Here is a 20,254-nt window from a genome sequence, read left to right as displayed (position 1 = left end):
GCATTCTGCTGTATCACGAAGGCCTCCTAGGTCAGCCCAGGTACACCCTCTATCACCCTTCCTGTCCCTGACAACTACCCTCTCCTCAATCCCCCTCCCAGGGCCTCTCTCCTGTTCCTTCTAGTAATCTTCCTACTGCTTCAGATCTTATCTCCCATAACCCTATGTTTATCTCCTTTTTCCCAGGTTCAAATAGTCCTTCATCCACTGTGACGCTTCCTATTAGCCAATCTCCAGCTCATATACAAATCCCTTCAGTGACAAGTCACACAGAAAAAGAGTCTGGATCTTTGAGAAACAGGTGGTTTCATGACAAACTCTTAGGAACAGGTCAGCTTTGGTTAAGAAGGCTTCATATCCTGATGGCACATAATTCACCCTTTATAGAGACAGTGCAATCTAAGATTCAGGCAGTTTTCAGAGAAGAGTATTGTGATCATTTCAACAGCCCCTCGATAGCAGTCTACCTGAGCCAAAAAAAATGAGAAGGGATCTTTGGAGAAATCCTTCAATAAGGTAGTCTAGACTCATGCAGCATCTTCCTCTCCCCTCAAAACACACATACACACATACACACGTGCAGGCCAGTTTTCTAGGGCCCATGGCTAGAAACAGAGACCCTGGATTTTATCTATCAGACAATATATCACGTGGCATGTTCCCTTCAGATGGATACACCCGCATTTCACCCCACCCACCTATTGGGACAGGTGCACAGAGCAGCTTCTCCCCAGCATAAAAGAGATGCACAGTCTCCCTCCCCACCCCCAGAAGAAGCCACTCACTAGTGCAAGTTTTCCCACAGAAAGAGAACTCTCTGCAGACCATGCCAGGTGGTCTTTTTTTTTTCTTTCATGCCCTCCTGGCCCCTTTTCCACTTTCGCATGGTTCCTGCGAGGCCCCCTCCCTACAGCCTGCTCTCCCAAGCTAAGGTGGAGGGACAGAAGGAAGACAAGCCAAAGCCGTGCAGGGCTGCTGCCCGGCCTCCCCCAGGCTCCACACACGTTCCCTTTGCTTGGCTGCCTCAGCAAACTCTCTTGGGCCCAACATGAGAAATCAGGAGTCTCCAGGGCAGTGACAGGTAACAGCTAAGAGAAGCAACAGGATGACATGCTCTCAGCTTCTCAGTCCTGCCAGCCTGCAGGGAGGTGCTTTGGACAGCCCAGGACTCAGACCCTCTACCTGTCTCAGGTTCCTACCTCCCGGAAGTAGTCATTAGAATCAGGTGAGGTGGGGACGGGACGCAGCCTCTCTTAGTCCCGGGCCAGCAGTGTGGCTGTGATATCTGGAGTTGTGGTGCCCGTCCAAATGGTACACCCAAGCCCTGCATTCCAGGGACAGGGGCAGAGCCAGCAGAACTGAGGACGGCCTTGGCCTGTCCTCCAAAGTATTTCAGAATTGCAACTTCCCTGGGTAACTGATTATTCTAATTTTACAGAGAGAAGGAGCCCAGGGGGAGAGAGTGCAGGAAGAGGCGTAAAGGAAGGGGGAGAGAGGGAGTAAGAACAGGAATGTTACTTTTTCATCCTTAAGGAACAGGGAGGGATCCGATTTGTGACTCAGCTCTGGGAAACTGGACTGACAAGGAGTGGGGAACAGCTGCAGCCCCAAGCTAAGCTGTGGACAGCTTCCCCTCAGGCTGGAGAGGCTGCTGTGACAAGATTCACCTGGAAAAAAGGCTCCGTTATTTAAAAAAAAAAAAAAAAAAAAATCTGTCTGTTCAGGGGCTTCTTCCAAGGCACTACTCCAGGGCCTGGCTGGCAGGTGTGCCCTTGCCCTACAACAAAAGCTGCGGCTGCAGGTGGGGTGCCGGCCCTTTCCCGTGTTCCCACCTAGTATGCCAGGAGCCTCCCGGAGTCTCTGAGGACACAGCTGGGACGCCCTTGCCCAGAGGCTCCACTCCCCTGCTATTCTGTTCCTTGCACAGTCCCACGGCATATCGAGTATCTCTGCCCTTGGAATTCCCAATTCCTTGTTTCTTTCTTATTTCCCTCTAAGCTGTAGCCACAGGTTCCTAAAAGAGCTGCCTAGCCCCCAAGGACCTTTCAGAGCAATAACACTTCCTGCCAGTTAGAACCCTGCCTTTCAAACCCAAAACGGAGGAGAAAGGCCTCCCTGCTCACTCGCAACAGTTTCCCCAGCAGAACCTAACAGGATGAGGGAACCAGCCCTGGCAACCAGTAGCCTCTCTTCCAGCTTCTAAAATCTATGACTCCGTAAGCGCCAGGCAGCTGTGGGAAAAGCAAAGGGTCTCTTGGAATCCCTCTCCTCCATACTAAAACATGTGAGTCAGGTGACCCAAGGAAAGCTTCATCTCTGAAGGATCATTTATGGCTCAAAGTCTACAGTGAACATCACTAAACTTCCCAACCCAAAGAAAGCACTATTTGTTTCTTTTCACATCTTGAAGTTTTAAAAGGATTTTCTCATTTTTATTTATAAATGCAAAAGAGAAGAAGGGACTTTATAAATGGGAAAACCAGAACAAAGTGACTTTCCAGAAGAAAGAGGGACCATCCATCAAGTGTCAATTCATAACATCTTACATCATATAGGACTTGACTTGTTTAAAACTACGTTCATGGAAATTATTTCATTTGCTCTCCGCAACAGTCCTATGAAGGAGCTATTATCATTATCCCCATTTCACAGCCAATAAATCTGAAGGTCGTAGAGGTTGAGGGTCTTGCCCATGGCTACCTTTATGGTAAGTAGCAGAACCTGGCCACGGTTCACATCTCCTAAACCCAAATCCATTATTCATTCTGCTACACCAAAAGAAAGATCATCTGCTAGCCCTCTTCACATGTGCGGGGACCATAAAATTGGAGGAGCTGCCCAAACACATCCACACGAGTAGAGGAGAACTGAGATCCTGGATTTGCATTGTCCACCGAAGGGGCCACTGACTCAGAGAGGCCTCCTCTTCACATCCCCCAAACTGAGTCCCAGCCAACAGCGCCATGCCACATCCCCCCAGTTAACCGAGGTGTCAACCAAGCAGAGGAGCCCTGGAGTGCAGTGAAAGGAGGCATCACTTTAGAAGCGGCCCGTCTGAGGTCCAGGGCCATGGAGTTCACCCTTATGGAGCCTCAGGCCACAACAATGATGTACACATGTCCACATTCAGGGAGCCCGCTTGGGGACATGGCCAGTGCTTTCATTGGCAAGCTGACCCGAAGTTAATCAGAAGGCCCCCCTCATTGTTTGCCAGAGTACAAAAGACATTCTGTTCAGAAAGTTCAAGAAGAAAAACCAAAGAACCAGGATGGCAGCTGTTCCCTCATCCCACAGAGAAACCAAAGGCACCCACCAAGTTTCCTGAGGCCCAGCAGTAAGTTTAAGATATAACATGGCTGAAGCGGAAGCACATCCCGATGGGTCTCCACTGCAGGGAGTGTCCACTGCGTTAACCCTCCTGATAAGATCACTGACAACCTTAGCTACCTCATCACCTATGAAAGTGCCTTTCTGGAACAGTCTCCTCTCCTAGGCCACAATGAGTTCACCACACACTAGTCCTCTAGGTCAGAACAAGTTTTACCGAAACATAGGACAGTGTAGAAGGGGCGTGCGGCATGGACACTGCATGCCCTGAGAGTTGGTTAAAATATTAACCAAGGAATCCATTCAGCACAACCACAGCACTTCATGTCTCCTCAGGTAACCTAGCTCTTAGGAGCAGCTCACTCTGAGATATCTGGATAAGAAAAACCTTTTTGCAGGTCCCCCAGCCCCCAGACACCACCTGCCTCCACCCCATGTATTTTCTAAGGAAAGCCTGTGATGGACTTTATTAATGAAGGAGGACAGCTTGCTTCTTACCAAGCTACCTGGGGGCCAGAGAGAGAGACCAACCCCGGTTCAGATATCCCTAGGACAGTCCCTCTGTCCTAATAACTACTCCGGAGAGACTTGGAGCTCACCACAGGCTCCCAGCTGAGTTAATTAGCTTTTTTTTTTTTTTCATTAGGTCAGACATAGCAGCACCAAGAGACAAAACAGACAGTGTTCACTAGAACAAACCACGCCACTCAAAAGACACTGGAGTTTCCACGTAAGAACTACAAACACAATGCTGGAGTGATGATAACTCATTTTTCTACATAAAAGACCCTTCCTGTAAAATATCCTGAGACTTTGTGCTAAATAAAAGTAAGATGATGATTCCTATAGTGAAGTCTAAACACCTCAGGTTCAGTAAGAGTGAGATCAGCTAGATCTGCAAAGTCAAGAAAATTGGCTGTTTCCCTCCTCCTTAAGCTAATAGAATCCAACTGTTGGAGCATGACATCATTCCTGAGCCCCAAACCCCGAGCACAGAGTACAGACACTTGCCTGCCTCCCAGAAAACAGCCCAAGACTGGCCAGGAAAGGAGGAAAAACAATCCAAGCCTGGAGCTGACCTTACCTGAAAGTCCCGGTGCTTTCCTGCCCACTCCATTCTCAGCAGTTTGGCTCACACCACAGTCTGTTAGGGAGCCCAGGGCCCCCAAATCCACTCGCTCCGGCTCGGATACCTGCTGCGAGCTTCCCACGGCTCCTTCCTCTGACCTTTCGTGGCGCTCCTTCCAGCCAAATGAGCGGAGCACTGCTGGCCGGCCAAGCCAGTCGTCATGGAGACCCTGTTCTCGCCAGCGCTCGCTCCCGATCTCTCCCTCCCTCCCTCCCTTTCTCTCTCTCCCTCCCTTTCTCTCCCCCGACCCCTCCCTCGCTGTCTCCCTCTCTCTCCCTCAGTTCTGGGAGGCTTTCACGAAACAGCACTGTCTTTTGATCAGCTCGGTCTCTGCACGCATTCCACTCCTCCTACCTCCCTCCCAGTCAGACAAGGGCTCTGGGCTGCTCCTGGGAACTCGCTTCAACAGCTCAGAGGGGAGAAGGGAGAAGACAGTGAGTGGACTTGTTCTGCTCCCCACCAGTGTCTCATTTTTTTTATAACTTGGAAGAGTCCTGGTCAGGGGGGGAGGGAGCTAGCTGGAACACTTGGAGGGGAAGCAAGCCCTTCCTCTGGGTCCTGGAGTGAGGGGAGGGTAGGAGGACCCAGATGCACTGCCTCGACTTGTTTGTGCGCTTGGGATTTTCCCCGGCAGCAGCTGAGGCGGAAATGCATTCACCTCCCTGGAGCTCGCCTGGACTGGCCTCTCTTCTTACCTTGCTGCCTGCCCAGGCCGTGGTGATGGCTTTAACCAGTGCAGGGACTCATGGTACTAGTGCTGGTGCCAAAGCAGTCTCTCATCTTCCTGCAATGGAGAGGAAAGATACCAGGTCAGGTCCAGTAAGTGTCCTGGGCAAGTCAGAGTCACAGCCCAAGCAACAAATGTGATACAAATACAGCCTAAAGCCCAGGCTTTCTGTGAGCTGTCGTCATGGCCAGAAATAATACCAGTGCTGTTAAAGAGCTAGCACAGTGCCTGGGACACAGCAGGCCCTCTAAGCGTAATCCCCCGATGCATATTTCTGCTTTGTAATATATTTTTTAAAATATTTATTTATTTGGCTGTGCCGGATCTTAGTTGTGGCATGTGGGATCTAGTTCCCTGACCAGGGATCAAACCCGGGCCCCCTAAATTGGGAGTACGGAGTCTTATCCACTGGACCACCAGGGAAGTCCTCTGCTTTGTAATATTCTTTTACATGCACTATTTTGTTCGATCCCCAAAACCTTTTGAAGTATACTGGATAGATATCATTATCACCATTTTATAGATGGGAAAACTAAGGCTCAGAGGGATCAAATATCTAGTCCACAGTTACAAAGCCAGTTTGGCAGTCGAAGAACTAACAGTAGAGACCAGTCCGCTGCCCCCTAGTCTGGTACTTTCCTCTAAGGTACACTGCCATCTGATCTTACAAACTAACAGTTTTTTTGACAGCCAGTTATGAGATACAAGGCTGGGTTCCCTGGGGAAGATAGAGACTCCTTCTGAGTCGTGATCAAATAGGCCCTACTATCATCTTTTAGCCTGAAGGCTCTACGATAGCCTCTATGAGATGTGAAACATACAGGTGCACAGATGAGAGAAAAAAAGTCCTGCCCTATAGCTATAAATTACCTTACACTTCTCCAAAGTACTCTTACAAATCTTGGCTCATCTGTTCAACCCAAGAGACCCACAGTTAGGATGGTACTATCATACTATCATACTAATTAACAGATTTTTTTCAAAAATCTAAAAGAGAGGCCAAATAACTTGGCCCAGGTCACAGAACCAGAAGATAACAGATCTAGAAACAGTAGCCAAGCCTTTCAACCCTCTTCCGTATATTAAGCAGAGTAGTTCCAAGAGCACCAGACAGAGCAGGGGTCAGAAGATCAGGTAGCGCCGGCTCCACAGCAGCCATGTGCCTCCGGGCAGATCACCTAGCCTCCCAGTTTCCATATAAAACCTGTCCCCTGGGCAAGTGACAGGGCTGGGATGAGCATGAAAAGATGTGTGTGAAAGCATTCTCCTTCAACCAGGCACTCAGCTAAGAACTTCATCTCAGCTGCTCTTCACCACAAACAAACAAAACCTGGGGCAGTTGGTTTGCCCCCAAGAAGAGGCCCCTGAGGCTCAAGGAAGACTTTTTTCAACGTTGCTTCCTAAAACCGTGCTAGAGAGATTCTGATGGAATCTTTAAGGCTGAGATCCCTTGCAGAATTTCTGTGTTTTTCACTAATGTCCAATATACCACAAATTTCTTAAAACAAGATTTTAATTCAGTCAAGTTTAAAAGGTAAATATATGTCAGGAGATAAGGTAGGAGGTGTTTCACAAAATACAACAGGACATAACAGAATGGCACAAACCCTAAGTGGGGGGCACTTTTGCTTCAGTGAAGCAATCAGAGCTTCAAAGAGGGTATACTCAACCACCTACTAGAAATACCCAACCCAATACCCTGACCCAAGTACCAACTCAGGAATTCCTCATAGGCCCTAGTGTCCCCCACCCCCATCTGCAAAGGAAGACAAGATGAAACGGCAAGGGCAATACCATCAAATCACTAAACTTCTCCCCCATCCCATTCCCAACAGGCAGCCCTCTGCTCTGCTCCTGATGCCCAAAATGCACATTCCACTTGCCCAGTCTCCATGATGAGAAAGCAGAGGTGATGCCCATTCATTTTTACAATAAGACAATAGTCACAGTTATAATATTAATACCAACTAATGTTTATTGAGCACCTACCATATGTCAGGCATTCTTCTAAGCAGCATGAAGGGACAAGGTTGAGTACTAAAGCTGATACAAGTCAGTCTCTAAAGTAATGCAAACTTCAAAAAGCCCTCCAGATCAGACACAGAATGCAGGCCATGCTCCCCCTAGTGGCACACCGGGGTTACAGCGGTTCCTTAGGGCCCTCCCCTGGGGGGACCAGGTAGGGACATAGTAAGGGCCGCATTAGTGGCAGAACTGAAATCGCTGCTTGGGTGCTGCTATTGTGTATAAGCTCCTTGAACTGGGCAGAGCGAAAGGACAGCTGAATCCTTCTGCTGCCTCTGCAATGCTGGATTCTGATCAATCCTACCTGACCTTTCCGGAAGGATAGGGCTTTTACAGCCGTATGTGGTCTAGTATCTGCTGGGAGGCCCACATGCAGACTTCAGCCAGAAACCCAGGAGATATCCTTGCACATCCCTACCTCACACTCCCCGCAGCCAATCCACTTACCGACTCCAAATAATTCTACTTCCAAGATTTATCTTTCATCTGTCCGTTTTTCTGCACCTCCATTGCCACCCCAGTCTTTCCCCTTAACCACTGCACCAACCTCCTAATCGCCCCAGCTTTCACTCTTGCCCTCACACCTCCGTTCTCCACAGAGCTGTCTGAATCACCCTTTTACACCAAATCATGTCATTTCCTGCTTAGCACACTTCAATGGCTTCCCACTGCATTTAGGATAAAATCTGAATTCTTACCAGGACCTATAAGGCCCAGCATGATCTTTCTCCAGCCTCCTCTCCTCTCAGCACATTTCCTACCCTCCCACTCTGGGTGCCAGCTACACAGGCCACCTTTTAGTTTCCCAAAGTGTCAGATCTTCTCCAGGCTGCTCCCCTTGCCTGGGACACTCCCCCACACCCTAGTCTTCACCCAGCTGAATCTTACTCGCCTAGCCTCAACTTGCCTCTCACCTCTGCAGAGAAGTCTTTCACGATCCTCCAGTGTAAATGAGGACTCACCCTCCATGGCACTTACCATAACCTGCAATTGCTCATTTGTGCGATTACTTGCTTCCCCCCTGAGTTCCTTAGGAGCAGGAACCTTGAAAGTTTTGCTAACCACCATATTCTCTGCATTTAGGATAGGGCCCAGCTCATAGCTGGCACACAATAAAAATCTGCTGAATGAATGCATAAAACCCCCTTTCTTCCTGTCCAACAGGAAGAAGAAACTTAGAACAGCCATTTCACGTCACTCATTGTATCTTTTCATAGACTTACAAACTATAATTACATGTCTTTTCCTCATGTGCCTTGCCTGTGGGCTCAACCAAAAATTCCTGTAAAGTCTCCCTGTGGTTTGTTTCCCAGAACTTTCCTCGTAAGGTCACTCTTCCGGGGACGCGCTCCAGGGTTTTACAGCCTTTCCCAGTCCCAGAGTGCCCACTCACAGGCACTCCAGCACAAGTATCACTGCCAAACCAAGTGGGATGCAGGAATGGCTCAACGCCCACAGATGAGAAGGCTCTCCCGGGTCAGCTCCATTCAAGGACAAAAATGTTTTCTCTCACCTCCACTGTGCAGGTCACTGTGCTTACAGAAAATACACTTTTACTTTAAAAAGTCATCTTATGTTTTATAATTTGGAGATGGGTGTAAATATTGTTTGAAAAAATGTTTTTCCATTACTGAGAAGAAACTGAAAACTACTGTCTGGGGGAAAAACAATGAAGGCCTAAATAATAGCAACAGCAGTGCGCCTAAGCCCAAACCCCTCCCGTGACAGACATGGCCACCAAAATCTGAAATCCCTTCTGGCTTCCTCTCCTGCCACACTCCCCCACGACCACCACTCCATTACAGGCACAACCATCACACACCAGCTGGTGCTCTGAAAACTGCATTTCTCCTCTCCCTCCCCAGCTGCCCACACTGTTACCTTTTTCTGAGTGCCTCCCCTTCCCTAACTAGCAAAACCAAATGGGCTTCAAGGCCCAACTCAGTCATCACCTCCTCTGTGAAATATTTCTTGATCTCCTGGCAGGATCTGTTTGTCTACTCTGCAAGCCCACAGCAGTTTAGGATGCCTTTATCACGGTATTTATATCATTTTATCACTGCTACTTGCACTCCCTCTCCCCCACAGTTGGGAGCCCCTTGAAGTCTATCTACTTTCATATTTCATTCAGAGTGGGCAACCAATTAATGTGTTCAATAAATGAAACACTTAAAAAGACTCTTAAAAAAACACTTAAAAAAACCCACAGAAACAGCTGCCCCTTCCATTAGATGAGGGAATTTGAGTGGATAGCCTTACATAGTCTATCCACTCAAATACAAGAGAAGAAAAAAAAATTATATATATATATATATATTTTTAATATATATGTGTGTATATGATCATTAGGTTCTAGATTTGATCACTAGAAGAGATTATAGTCTTTTCTTTAAAAAACTTTTCTTTAAAAACTGAAATGTCAAATCTGAAAACACAGGAGCAGACTGAATCTTTTAAAGTCACTCCTTACTTTGGGATCATTGGAATTCAAGGAAAGAAAGCTGTTATCTCAATATTACTGGCTGGATCCTAGAATGCCTAAGAGATGCAGTATAACTTCAGATGCCTCTAGAGAGCCTAGCTCCCAGTGCCCACCAGACTGGGGTCCAGCAGCATGTCCACTGAAGACACCCAGTTCTACCCATGTGTCCTGCCCATTTTCCTACACTGGGCTCTGGTTGCCATGTGAGTAGGCAGGTTTACACAAGAGCTCTTTAGGGCTTTACAATTTTCCTTTTCTACCTCTGAGTGGCAATGTGGTTAAGAAGGGAAAAACTAAAAATTCAGGAGTAGAGAAAAGAGTCATCAGACTGGAGTCCAGGTCCTGGTTACAGGGCGGTGAGATCCTGAGCAAGTCCCTGTCCCCCACAGGGCCTCTGCTTTTTCCTGCATATAATGAGAGGGGTATTGGGCTGTTGGAACTAGCTGTTCTCCAATGGTCCCTTCTAGCTTCAATGTTCTACTGCATTGTTCTTTGGCAGTCACCCAGATCTGTGGTTCTATCCTAGTCACCTAGTCCCCTTGCTTTCTGAATGAACCCAAAGCAGCAGAAAGGCATCTTGTTTCAGGAGCTACAGAGCCTCCATCTAATCCTTTCAGCAGAACCCCATGGGGCTCTGGAGTCATCTGCTCGGGATCAGATAGAAGAAGACCATCACCACATAAGGCAACCTTTCCTAGAGGAAAAGATGGGAGATTCAGACTCCCTGCCCAAAAGCAGCTGGCCTAAGAGAAGAAAGGTACCAAACACAGGGTGGGGAAATTAGGAAATGGCCTGGGAAGTGCCTGGAAGAAGACTGCAGCTCTGCCAGGGACTCACTCCTAGCCATCAGTCTGAGACAAAGCAGCCTTTACAAAGCAGAAGCACTGGCAATATCTAACGAAGTTCTCTTGGAAGACAATCTGCTTACTGCCAATCAAGCAGTCTCTTCATGGGCTCTACCAGGGCCTTTGCATCAACAAAACAAACGCGTTCCTCCAGATGGCAATTCCAGCCCTCCTCTGCCTGGGAGCCACAGCTGGCAGGACCTCCAGTGCGCTGGCCACTGCTACACATACTTTGCTTCACAGCCTTCCTGGGAAAACAGAGAAATACCGATTCTTTGCTCAAGTCCTGGCATTTTATGGTAGGAAATTCTTCCAGGTCCTTATTCCTGACCTAATCCCGCCTGCCTCCGACCCTTTTCCCACCTACCCCCCTCCGACCCTGAGGCTCTGAACTCAGAAAGTGTGGGCTCAGCCTATAATTATCCTAGATCCCACTGCCCTGTGGTGAAGCGGCTACTGGACATCTTCATGCTGGGTTGAGCACACTCTCCTTCTGTGCGCCAGCCTTCCGGCCCCAGTCCACCTCCACTCAGCTCACAACCCTCAATATGAGGCTCAAAGTTCAGATCCCCAGGACACAAGGTACTCAGTGCCTTGATCCAGTCCCTCAGAGTATCTGTCACAGAGTGTATATATGGGCTAATTTCTGGACTCTCCCAAATCCACAGGCCCCTGACCACTGCCCCTTGTTAAGTCCAAGCATTTTAACACTGGGCCACATAAACACAGTCTTGGGGCCAGGAACAACTGGACCAAGGAGGCAGTATCCCAGACCCCCTCTAGAAGCCCCATTTACCCTTCCAGAATGGGCTTCTCATGTTTACTTGGCTCAGAACTCCAAGCTCAACCAAGATCTTACCCGTCATGACTAAAGCTTCAGGTAGGGTACAAAGTGAAGGAAAAGGAGATGGAGGAATAAGAGGAATGTGCACTCAAACAGCTTTTCCATGATATAACCAAGAAAACACCTTGAGCCTCAGAAAGGAGTATCCCTTAGAATAAGATCTGGGCAAAGCTGTGAGAAATGTGGGTCCAGCCATATCACCACCTCCATACTGTCTCCCCTTATTTTCCCAGGTTGGACTGGATTCTCTACCTCCACCCCCTGTACTCCCTGGGACAGTCTACTACTCCTGCATCTGCCGTGTTCATATTTTAGTGATATTTAGCTCATATTTTCATATTTTAGTGCACCAAGGCTTATCCAGCTCATTTCTCCTACTAGCCTATGTCTTAACTCTGAAGCCTAGTTTAGGGTTCTGTACTGAGTACAATTAATAAATTTTTAACATATGAACTAAAGAAACCAACCAACTAATGGATCTAACAAATAAGGGATCAACAATATCACCACAGAACCTAAACCACTTGGTGCTTGGCACCTCAGGGTGGTCCAAGGTTTTCAAGGTGTGGTACATATATACAAGATGATTACAAGTGGTATAAGAAAATTTAAAAAAATTTTAATGCTCTTGTATTTATCTTAATGTGTATTTTTTTAAAAAGATAACCAGCTATTAACTCCATTTTCACTGAAGTCATTGAGTAGACCAATGCTAAAGAAGGTATATATGTTTTTTGTTTGCGTTTAGTTTTGTTTTGCTAAAATTAGTGGGTAAACATTTAAAGAGAAATGGGATACTTACACAACCTCAAAGTATCTCTCTCAGAATATATATTAATTACAAAGGCAGAAACAGGGAACTTGTCAGTGGAGAAAACTGGCAGACATTACCTTCACCAAGTGATCAAAGTTAACATTATTAGTAATAAGATACACTGACATCATGTACCCCTGACATGAAGCAATGAGAAGGGCACTGCACTTCTGTGGTGTTCTTCCCAAAAATCCATAACCTTAATCTAATTATGAGAAAACATCAAACAAACCAACTTGAGGGACATTGTATAAAATACCTTCCCAGTACTCCTCAAAAGTCTCAAGGTCATAAAAGGTAAGGACAGACGGAAGAATTGCCATAGACTGGAGGAGACTAAGACACAACACCTAAATGTAATGTGGGATCCTGGATTCCACCCTGGAACAGAAAAAGGACCTTAATGGGAAAGACTAATGAAATACAATTAAGGCTATAGTTCACATTATACCAACGTTAATTTCTTAGTTGATAAGTATACCATAGTTATGTTAGATTAGGGGACTTTGTACTGTCTTTGCAGACTTTCTGCAAGTCTAAAATTATTTAAAAATAAAAAGTCTTGTAAAAGCTAATTTAAAGATAAATAAATAAAAGTATATATGGTACATATCATAAACATGGGTGAGAATGACTCAAGTTTGAGAAGCAAGAGTGGCCACCCTTCAAACCCTACCTCCAAGGAAAGCTTCCCCAGAATAAGAAGAACAGCTGTAGAAGAATATTTAGTAAAATGGGCAGTGTTCAGTTTATATTACTTGGAGAAAAAGTAATTATCCCATTTTGTTAAATATAAATATATATATATATATGCCACATATATAATCCATAGAAAAAATGTCTGTATTGAAATAAAGATAACCTATCCTGAACCAAGTACAGATGGCATTTATTAAATAGTAAATGGGATATAGCTTTTGGAAAGCATCTTGGCTAGATCAATTAAAATGCTCATATCCTGTGACTCAGTGGCCTCATTTCTGGGAAGCTGTCCTAAGAATAAAATACTCAAGTATGAGGGAAAAAAATGCATGTTCCCAGCATTATTTATAATAATGAAAATTAGAAACAAACTCCATGTGAGTCATTACTAAATTGGTAAATGTCAAGTGTTTTTTGACCACTACCCATACTAAAAATTAATTTTATATAGTAATACAGAATGTGCATGTATGAGAGAGCGTGTGTGCACGTGTGTATGTATACAAAACTGAACCAAAAAGTTTCTGCAAACAATACTTATCTTTACTATGTGTGATGCTCTCTGCCATTTTCTACCCTAATCTATTTCATTAAGGAAACAAACAAAGCTTGTAGAGCCCCACTAGATTGATTCCCCATCCCACTAATGATAACCTGCAGTCTGAGAAACACTGCACTAGATGGACAATTGTGCAGCCATTAAAAGAAATGACTACAATCCACAAACTGGTAACAGTGATTGGCTCTAGGGAAAAAAAAGAGAAAGAACGTAGGAGGAAGATTTGCTTTTCACCGTACATCTTTTTGTACCTTTTGAATTTGCAATACATACATGTATTATTTATTTAAAAAGTGACTGTGAAGACTTTAACAGTATCAGACAATGCTAATTTTGCATAACAAAGTTATAACTACATTAAAATGTAGAAAACACATACAAGCGAAAAAGGAAATTATACCAAAACAATAACCATATTAGCAATTTTTCCCTTCTTACTAAGTTCTACATATGCCACACGGTTACTGTTTTACTTCTACAATTTAACATATATTTATTTTCTAAAATTAATGCAATTATTGGCAAGGGTACATAGGAGATTTCAAAGCTAATGGTAATGTTTTCTGTATTAAGCTGGGTGGTAGATACATGAATACTCACATTTAAACTGTACATATAAAAAACATATACTCTGGGCTTCCCTGGTGGCGCAGTGGTTGGGAGTCCGCCTGCCGATGCAGGGGACGCGGGTTCGTGTCCCGGTCCGGGAAGATCCCACATGCCGCGGAGCGGCTGCGCCCGTGAGCCATGGCCGCTGAGCCTGCACGTCCGGAGCCTGTGCTCCGCAACGGGAGAGGCCACAACAGTGAAAGGCCCGTGTACCGCAGAAAAACAAACAAACAAACAAAAAAAAAAAACATATACTCTATATTTTAATAATATTTTTAAAATGAAAGATTGCAAAAGTGGACCATTTTTTCAGGTCTGCCTCTCCTCACCCTCAAACTCAAGCAGACACTCCAACAAAGTGTGGGATAGGATTTAAAACCATCAGTCAAATGGATACCTTCCATTTTTGTAAACAGGTTGTAACATGTTAGAACCTGTCTCCTAAAGATTTCCATTTAGAACTTTGTAGGTGGGCTAGTTTCAGCGTTCCATTCACACTCAGGACTCTCTTTTAGTGTGTTTCCTTGATTTCCCTTTCCCCCCCCTCCCACTAAGCCATTGTTTATGCCTTCATACTTTAAATCACATATAAGCTCTTCTGAGCAAAAGGACCATTTCTTATTCATCTTTGAACTTCCAACAGGCTATAATGCAGTGTTTTCTTTACACACAGCAAATGCTCAATAAGTATTTATTAAATAGGCAATATCATAGGCAAAACTCCAGAACAGAGTATATGAAACACAAAAAGTAGCAAGGACATAAAGAAGGAAGCACTGATCACTGGAGATTAAATAAAGTCATGCTAAAAAACTCATTACTTTTATTTAATACAGTTAACATGGAATTATAGTAGAGAATAAAGGAGATAATATATGTAACACACTCAGCAATAGATAGTAAGTGGTCTATAAATAATAGTCTGGGGGTTTAAAAATAATATGCACACATATTTACATAATATAAATTTACATATGATATATATTATGTGTCACATAAATAAACATATGCACACACATATATCAAAGAATTCCAGGACACAATTTATCTGCACTTCAGAAAAATCTCTCTTGATCTTATGGATAAAACAGGAAGGCACTGGCAGTAGCACCATCTGGTAACTCAGGACAGCTGGGTCCAAATGGAAGCGCAAAATGGATCAGTATCAACTACGAAGGAGTACTCTGGAACTCCTAGAAGTCTGGACATTCCCATCTGTTCTAATCCTAGCCTGGTCACCCTTTTTTATCAATGACTCGGGTAAGGCACGCTTATCAAAAATGCACATAACAAATTAATTGGGAGGGAAAATTAACATATTAGAGATAATTCCAAAAAAAGGGCCTCCAAAAACTTAGAACCATAGGTTAAGTATAACAAGATTAAATTTTAAAAGGACAAAAGATATCATTTTACACTTAAGTTTATTAAAAAAAACTGCATGACAACAGGACGAAAATGGTAGAAGTAAATTTTTGTGACTTTCTGTTTGAATAAAAAAAAAAGAATGGTATAAGTGAAAGATACTTGAGGAATGGTTCAATATGAGTCAATGATGAGTCCCCGTGATTTTGAGTTTACTGACCGACATACAGAGTCCAGATCAAATGAGGTCCATGTCTTACTTTGCTCCATTCTGGTTAGAACAATAGTGTATCCAGGGGACACACACTATATTTGCAGACCCAAGGGTAACAGAAGCCCTAATAATATCCCAGGCAAGTATGCTGAAGAGAAAAAGAAAATCAAGTCTGTGGAGTCCCTTAAATTGAGAAATAAGATAACATCTCTGGTTCATGAAGCTCTTAAGACCCCCTACAGAACAGGAAGATAAAAAACTACCCCATGACTTACTCCCCATGGAGTCATCTCTGGGAACTAGTGGCTAGATGCGATAAAGAAAGCTCACAGAAAGAAGAGACAGCTGAGCCCTGCCTGATCTGCCCTTTGTGCCTTCCACTACTTACATGAGAGCCTCTCATTTGGGGCTCTGACCATCCAAGTTCTAGTGAGGATGCTGAGAAGCTCAGGAATGCAAACAATTCTTACCCGTCATCTCCCCAAACCATGGTTCATCATGATCAGAATTACAAAGTGATGTTTTTAACCATCAGAGTGAATTCTTGTGGATCTTTAACCTTCTATACTAAGCTGTCATCTGATAGCTCTTGTGAGCAAGGACTCGGCTTTGACTGTTGTAACTGAAACATTAGACAGTAGGAATGCAGCAGTTCAGCTCCATCAGGCATTGCTGGGACGTATACATACCAGCGTATCTCCCGTAATGAGAAACTACAGTGCTTCTAAGGACTTAAGAAGAATCAGGAGGAGAGAAGAGCAGTGGCCCCTCAAAATTCGGTGCTTATCCTAGGGACATGGATGGTGGCCCTGGTCTACAGATGAGTGTCCTACTAAATAAACTTCAATGTCCTATGGTAGAAGATGCCATTTTTTAAACCCTTCTCTCTTTTCCCCCAAGGATAGGAACCTAGAAGTTTCTAATTTATGCAATGATTAGCTCCTTCCTTAACAATACATACACTAGGTGTATCCCATTTTTATGTAAAATAGAGCTAGTCTGCCTTTTGTATAAAAAGAGGTGCTTATAAACATTCATTTACTTAGAGATCAACTCAGAGAACAGGTGAGATGATGAGAGGAAAAACAGAGGAATGTGGAGGGAGAGAAGAGTGCAATTCAAGATCCTGAAGGACAGAAACAGGAGGAAGCTTGTTTGGAAGTCTGAGAATAGCATATCTGGGGGAATTCCTGAGCATTACTCCCTGGGATGTCAAAGAACATATCTGAGTAGCACTTAGCCTTTGAAGGAAAGAAAAAAATTCAGAAAGCCTATATTCCTTACCTGGGTGAACATGATTGTCTATAGCCCATGTAACGGGTTAGCTGACGCTGCTAATGACAGCATTATTAGGAAGAGGGCAGAGTAAAACAAACAAACAAAAAAAACACACAAAAGGTCAAGGACTACTGTCCCCAGCACAGCAGTTGCCAGCAGAAGACTTCTTTCTCACAAGCTGTGGGACTCCAGAAGCTATAACTGGAAGACACTGGCTCTCCTCATACCCAAGCAAGCAAAGGAAGTCAACCACGTTAAGAGACCTCAAGGTGATGAAAGACTGCAGCCACTCATCATCGACGCAGATAACATCTGCAGTCAGTGATGCAGGGACACTCCTCTTCCAAGGAAAAGGCCCACAGGAGCTGAGGAGGGGAAGTTTACTCAGGAAAAATCCACCAAGAAAATGAGGCATGACTGTGTCTATGTGTTTCCAAGAGAGTAACCACTGCTTATTAAATTAGTGTTCCTCTTCAGACTCAGGATTTCTCCAAACACAGCCCGCAGAAACATAGCCACCAGCCAATCACGAAGGGTCAGAGACCCAGAGACAGCTGTGAGAGCTGTGAGAGGCGAAGAGGAGACTAAATTGGGCTGTGGAGGTTTGCAAAATGATTTTGAGGACAGTGAGGGTGACCCCAACTCTATTTTTCTTTCTTCAACCGTGATCTCTCTCTGCTCTGTCTCCTGCTGTATGGGGCGGTGAGAATGAACACAAGGAGGGAGATCAAGAGCTCTTTGAATAGAAAGCAAGAACTTGAAGGGTAATTGACTGTGGAGGTGAAGGAGGGTCCAGAATGACTCCCAGGGTCCGGCTTGATCGCTGAGCACCAGCCACCGCAGCAGGGAATAGAGACAAAACAGAATATTCCAAGGTGCTATGCTGTAGTCATGTCTGAGTTTAACCAAGAGAGGAAGTTGCTCCAACACAGGAAGTTATCTAGACAAGACAGACAAGAGTGGAGAGAACAGAGATGGAGGAAGGGGAATTAGACTAGAAAAACAGTTAAGGAGAAAAAATAAAAAAGGAAAGGAAGGAAAGAGGAAAAGGGGAATGGAGAGAAGTGCATGCATGCGTATGCGTGTGTGTGTGTGTGTGTGTGTGTGTGTGTGTGTGTGTGTGTGTATTTTAAGAGGAGGTGGGGAGAGGACATGGATAACACAAACAGCCATAACTCTGCAAATACTGAGTTCAAATATCGGCCACAGCCTACTAACAGCAGAGTGTGTCCTCTTCGGTAGTTAGGTTCTGGGGTCAGCATATAACATGAAAATCATGTGGAAACAAATTACTCTTGAAATTCCCTTCAAAAGGCACCACCCTGGAAACCAGCCACAGCCTCTGAGGAAACCCAATTCAATACTTTTCATATACATTATTTTCATGCACTCTTAAGAATCTCAGAACTAGAAGGACCCAAGGAGTCCGTCCTCCTTATATAGTGGTTCTCAAAAAGAGTTCCTAGTAGCAGAACCACTGATTTAGTCTGAAGCTTCTTGAATAAGCTTCATTTTGCTCAGAGAGACTGGTAATCACCTAATGTCACCTAACTAGACAGGACTTTTCTCTGACCCCAGACTCCTTCCTCCATGCTTCTCGTCTTAAATTTCCCCTAGGAGATAGAAGGCCAAGATTGGAGGTCCCATTATACCACTAAATAGTTGTGCGAGTTGGGAATAGTACCCTCTCCTTTCTTGGCTCTAATCTCCCCATCTGGACAATGAAGCCAGATTAGATGAACTCTAAGAGCCCAGACAACTCTGAGATACGTACTGAATGAAAAAGTGCTTTGAAAAGCACTTCATAAACATAAGATATCGTAATGGTCAACTCTCACAGGGCAGAAATGTTGGCATCCTACGTCTTTCCCCTCAATTTTACCCTTAATATCCCATGTCCAGGTCCTACTTATTCTAATTTTGAATATTCTCTAGGATTCACCCCCTTCCTCTCTATTCCGGTTGTGGACGACCCATACTCTTTGGTGGGTCTCCTTACTGCCAATCTCTGTCCTCTCCAAAATTAGCCTACTCTCTTCCACAAGACTGCTTCCCACGAAATTCCACTTTCACTGCATCCCTTCTCATCCCCTGAGCACCAAGGCAGATCGTCGTTGCAGGGACCCTGGAAAGCCACACCCTTTCTATGTCCCTGCTGTTCTCCACAACCAGAACACCTCTCCTTTGATTATATAAAGTCGATCCAAACTTCAAAGATCAGAAAAGATCCTGCCTCCGCCAAGAAAGTTTTCCTATAGTTTTAAGAACCTTCTTATTTCTGAACTATAAACACATTCACAGTTAGTAACCAAACACAGTTAAGATCTCTATATTCTCTATTTGTTTAACAAATTTTGTCTCTCCCAATAGATGATAAATTCCCTCGGTGATTAAAAAAGCTTTATATAATATTTGAATCACAATGTTGGTTAAGCTGAAAAATTCAGCTAGTATTATTGACTGTTTGATGGCTGAAAAGCAAGATCTTTTGCCCTTGACCTTTCGCAGGAAACGTTGGGGGTGCGGGGAGTGGGGAAGGGAAGGGGTGGAATCAATACTCCCCCAACTCCTGAAGTACCTTCCCACCATTTCCTCCCAACTTTCACCTATTCTGTTTGAACCCTCTATCACAGGTTCAAATCAACTTCTTCCCTAAGGATGAGTCTCAGCACATCAGAGCAGTATGCTCTGTAATATTTAGTTATATTTTGGCAGTTATATTTAGCTCCATTCTTAATCCTGATCAGTCTTGATCAGTCCGCATGATAGCAGCAGCTGCTTACAACCCCTGACAGTGACGGGAAGGTAAAGGCAAGAGAGAAATGCAGAAGGAGGAAGAGCCAAAAACTAGCAGGGATTTTGTAATATACATTTCAGATTTGGGCCCTTGAGGGAGGTCTGCTTCAAATTAAGCCCCATCTGTTCTCAAGCGCCAAAGAGGCAGGACATCCATGGGAAGGCTCTGTAACCTGTCAGCACATAGACACCTCTACAGGCCATGCCACTGAGGACTGCAAAAATGCTTCTCATCCTTAGGGAGCCAACAAACTGGAGGTGGGGACTCTGACTGGCCATCCCTGCCAAGGGATGCTAACATGTGCTGTCACCACCCAGAGCGTCAACGTAACCAGACTGGAAAGACACCCAGAAGACACATGCTCTTACCTGTCGCCTCTAAGCTCCTTCCTCACAAAAGGCATCTGCTGCACCCATCTCCAGAGCCAAAGATCACAGGAAACCGAGCACTAATCTTCCTCCTCGGACCCTTCCTTCCAGAGTGGCAAGGAGACAGGGAAGCAAGTCAGAGAAAGTTTTAAGGAGAATCAATACCACA

The 20,254-nt window shown here is 44.8% G+C and overlaps 1 protein-coding gene across 9 annotated transcripts in view; it reads right to left on the bottom strand.

Annotated features, from left to right (window-relative positions):
* DENND2B (DENN domain containing 2B) overlaps positions 1 to 20,254 on the bottom strand; it is a 174,555-nt gene that overhangs the window by 103,567 nt on the left and 50,734 nt on the right. For 4 of the 9 annotated variants that reach the window (XR_003434544.1, XM_027115444.1, XM_027115451.1 and 1 more), the window contains exons 6-7: positions 20,086 to 20,189; positions 5,152 to 5,240 (exon numbers count right to left, since the gene is read on the bottom strand). The gene's annotated coding sequence lies outside the window, so the exon portion shown is untranslated. Of the gene's footprint in view, positions 1 to 4,411; positions 4,649 to 5,151; positions 5,241 to 20,085; positions 20,190 to 20,254 lie in introns of those variants that run through there. The other 5 variants (XM_027115445.1, XM_027115446.1, XM_027115449.1 and 2 more) reach the window with 3 other exon arrangements.

This window comes from Aethalodelphis obliquidens, unplaced genomic scaffold (genome assembly GCF_003676395.1).
Source record: "Aethalodelphis obliquidens isolate GAN/ISIS:26980383/991018 unplaced genomic scaffold, ASM367639v1 scaffold14, whole genome shotgun sequence".
NCBI lineage: Eukaryota > Metazoa > Chordata > Mammalia > Artiodactyla > Delphinidae > Aethalodelphis > Aethalodelphis obliquidens.
Note: the sequence above shows the minus strand (reverse complement) of the source record. Positions and strands in the feature narration are given on the sequence as shown.